Source organism: Muntiacus reevesi, chromosome 9, assembly GCF_963930625.1.
Source record: "Muntiacus reevesi chromosome 9, mMunRee1.1, whole genome shotgun sequence".
Lineage (NCBI taxonomy): Eukaryota > Metazoa > Chordata > Mammalia > Artiodactyla > Cervidae > Muntiacus > Muntiacus reevesi.
In genome coordinates, this window is record NC_089257.1 from 17,753,576 (window position 1) to 17,757,733 (window position 4,158).

A 4,158-nucleotide genomic window follows, 5' to 3' on the forward strand; every position below is an offset into this window, starting at 1 on the left:
CCAAGTGGCTGTTCGGTCTCCCAGAGGTTAAGTGTCAAATAGGGGGCTCAGAGTTGGTCCCATTCCTGGCAGGGTGGCTGTTCAGCAGCCGCAGTTTAAGAACTGGGACCCCTCCCAAGCATAGCCTCCACCCTGGCCACCATGCTTCCTCCATTCACACCAGTTGTATGGGCACTGGGGTGGTTGATACCACCGGCTGACATCATCTGGCTGAGTCATTCTGTCTGGCTGGTTGGTTACTGACTCTTCTGAGGTGGACATTCCCTTGCAGGCTTTAACATGCAATGGAAAAAAGTCTTCACACTTTACGCCTATTCCCTTAAATCCCTCCACCCATTTCTTCCAAATTTTCTCTTTTGTTTTCCTAAGTAGCCAATCTAGCCATTCACCTCTGCCTATGAATCCAAACATATTCTAACCTCTGGCCAATCTGCACTGAATGGATGACCAGATCACTGCCCAAAACTCCACCTGAGACTAGAATCTCCCCCCACGACTGCTTTTCAGGACAAACCCTGAATGGGGCGGTGTTAGGGTCCATTTGCAGCTTGCATCCACACATCAAGTTAACCCATCTGTGAACTTTTTTTTAAAGTGTTGTTTTTTTTACTTGAAGCACAGCTGATTAACAATGGTGAGCCAGTCTCTGTTGTATAGCAAAGTGACTCAGTTATACACATACACACCCTTTTTAAAATATTCTTTTCCATTATGATTTATCCCAGGAGATTGGATTTAGTTCCTTGTACTATATAGCATGACCTTATGGTTTATCTATTCTAAATGTCGTCTGTGAACTTGCCCCCTCCTGTCTCAGTTATTTATAAGGACGCTACAGATGGACATGGGATGAGTGGAACAGTGGTGGGTGATGAGGAGATCCGGGTTATGGGCCTGTCAGCCTATTTGTACCCTCTGGACTTGTTGGGCCAAACTTCTGTCTTTGCAGTGCTGTTTGAACTCAGATAATGAGGGACAGCCCTGGCTATTAGAAACTTGCTGTCCATGGTTGGGTACTCTATCCACATCTTTGCACAAAATCATTCCAAGAACTGTTTTTGAAAGATGTATATATTTTCCACAGCAAATGGCATGAACTTGCTCCAGGACTTCAGAGGTCTACACTGAGAGTCTGCTACTGGGGCTCGCCAAAAAATCTACATAGTGTTTTTTCCACCTTGGAGAGCTCCCATACTATATAGTCTGGTGAGTCATATGACCCAAGGAGCTAGGCTTCTTATACTACAATCTGAAACTGTTGTAGACAGACCCTGCTCTGATCTCCACTAAAACTGGATGCTTCTCATATATTTCAATATATGGATGGAACACATGTAAAATATGCTTCCTTTAGAACCCACAGAGGTCTACCAGGCATTGTAGTTCTGCCTTAGCAGTGAGAGGTGTAAGATGCAGCCATTTGCCCTTTACTTTAGAGGGAATGTTCTGGTATGCTCTAGGTCACAGACTCCACTACTGTGGCTCCTGAATCTTCTAGGATACCTCGGGTCTGGAAGATCCCCTGGAGGAGGCCATGGAAATCCACTCCAGTATTCTTGCCTGGAGAATCTCATGGACAGAGGTGACAGAAGCGACTTAGCATGCACGATACGCAATCCAATCCCGGGGGTGGTTGAAGTGGGGATGATTCTCAGCTGTGAGCTCTCAGCTGTCCACCCTCTTAGTAGCTGAAGGAGCATCTGAGCAACACACCACCTCATCCACTACGTCACCATTTTTCTCACATGAAAAGATGTGTAAAAGCCCAAAAAAGGACAAAAATATATTCTTCGTATTTGCACATTTAAAATGTTGATTGATGTGGCCAAATTTCTCTTCAGAAATCTTGATCCAATTTATATTTCTACCAGCAATGAACAAAGATGCCCATTTCCCAACCTCTTAGCCAAATTGGAGTATTTGATCTTTGAAAACTGTCTATGTTGTGGGGGGAGAATATATTTCATTATTCTAATTTTTATTTATTTTATTATTAGAGAGGTTGATCATCTTTTTGAATGTTTTCCAGGTCCTTTGCTTTTTTTTACTCATTGATTTGTAGAAACTCTTTTTATCTTATGGATAGCAAATGTATCTCTGTCATATTTTTTCCCCAGGGAAAGCTTGTCTTTCAACTTTATTTGCAGTGTATTTTACTGTAAAATCTGTAAAACCTCAAACTGCCTATCTTTTTCCATTATGGATTCTGGGTCTCATTTGCTACTTATAAAACCTTTTCCTTATAAAATATTCTTCCCCTGCCTTTTTCTAATATTTTTATGGTTTGGATTTTTACATTTAAATCTTATTACATCTGGAATGTATTCTGGTGAAAGAAGTATGAATCTGTCTTCATTTTTTTTTCCAAATGGCCAGCCAGTTGCCCACATCATCTATTAAATAATACATTTCTCCCCTCTGATTAGAAGCGTCTCTTCTAGAGTACTAAATTCTCATATTAAGTTGCACTTTCTACTCTACTCTATTGACATTCTTGTTTTAGATCCCATATCAAAGCATCTATAGTATTCTATTTTTATCATGTGTTTCAGTATCTGCTGAAAGTGCAACTTTCCCCTCTTCTCTTACTTTTGCCCCAGATATCTATTTTCTCCTATTTATTCTCCCATGCTGTCAAACTCCAAAAATAACTACACTGGAATCTGGGTTGACACAGGATTGGATTTTTCAATATGTTTTAGGAGAATTGATGTTTGTATAATTTTGAGACCTTCTAGACAAGAACAAGATACATATCTATTTACTCAGGTTCTCCTTTCTGTACTTTTGGGGGTTATAAATTTATTTTTCATATATACATACATTTATTTTTCATGTGAACTTGCTGATTCTTGCCAAATCTATTCTTAGTATTTTATCCTTGGTTGTTATCATTGTTGTTCTTTATTGTCACTGTGCTGGTTACTGTTATATAAGAAAGCTACTGATTTTTGTATATTTATTTTTTAACTTGACATTATGCCAAGCTTCTTTACTCTTTATCATAGTTTTCCATTCATTATCTTGGCCTTTACAGAGAGATAAAGATATTCCTCTTGTCTCCAGATCGATGCTTCAGAAAGATTACTCTCTAGGAAAGACTGGGGTGGGAAAAGTTGGAGGTTCAGAGTGAGGTCTTAGCCCGAAATGGCTCATCATATTAAGTATGTTTTCTTTCTTCTAATCTATATTTGGACTGAAAACTTCAAGGTTAGTAGACAAGAATACAGAAGTACTGCCCATTGAATTGGTGATGAGGTAAAATGAACCTTCAATCTTTGAATTGCAATTTTGTCACATTATAGGAAGCCAGTCTGTGTAGATAAAGGATAATTATAAAAGTAAACACCAAAGCAGCACTAGCCATATGCTAAATACTCTCCTAAGCACTTATATAAATTGTCTCATTTAATCTCCCTTTGAAGTGGGTGCCCATTTTACAGGTGAAGAAGCTGAGACCCAGAAAGGCTGATGACCTTTCTATGGTCATTAAGCTTACAGCTTCGTAGAGCCAAGATTTGAATACAGTGACTCTGGAGTTCATTGTCCGATAGTCTATACAGTAGCATGAGTTAACCCAATAGAAATCTGCTCTTTATTCCAAGCTCCAGAATAACCTCTGAAACCCAAATCCAGATTAACCACAGAGCTTGCCTTCTCTCTTTTGCATCTTCTTTGATTCAGCCACCCTGAGGAAGTCAGGGACTCCTAGCTTTCCAGGCAGCCCCAAGTTATCAAAAAAGCAGATATTTGGGGAGGCTCAAGTATGGGGTGAGGAGATGAGTTATAGGGCAAATCCAGGATGCTAAATTGATATGACTGGGCCCAGGAAAACCTCAGGTTTTAAAATGCAAATTTTCTCTGGGTGGCTTTCTCATTTCATTATGTTGCGGTCAATGGTTGAAGTTTTCTCCGTCTTTTGAAAATGGCTTCTAGTTTTTGTTCCTAATCTCTTCTTCTCCAGCCCATCAGTTACATGATGGAAATGAAGGCTCCTTGCCTGTGCCAGCCAGGTCCTTCGTGAGGGTTCTGGGCCTCCAAGGCAACAAGGCTGAGCTATTCTCTCAGAAAAAACCCTGCAACAATTCTCAGCAGCCCGGGAACACCTTGCCTTAAACCAGCTCAATTCCGGGTCAGCTGGCTGATAGACAAAGACAC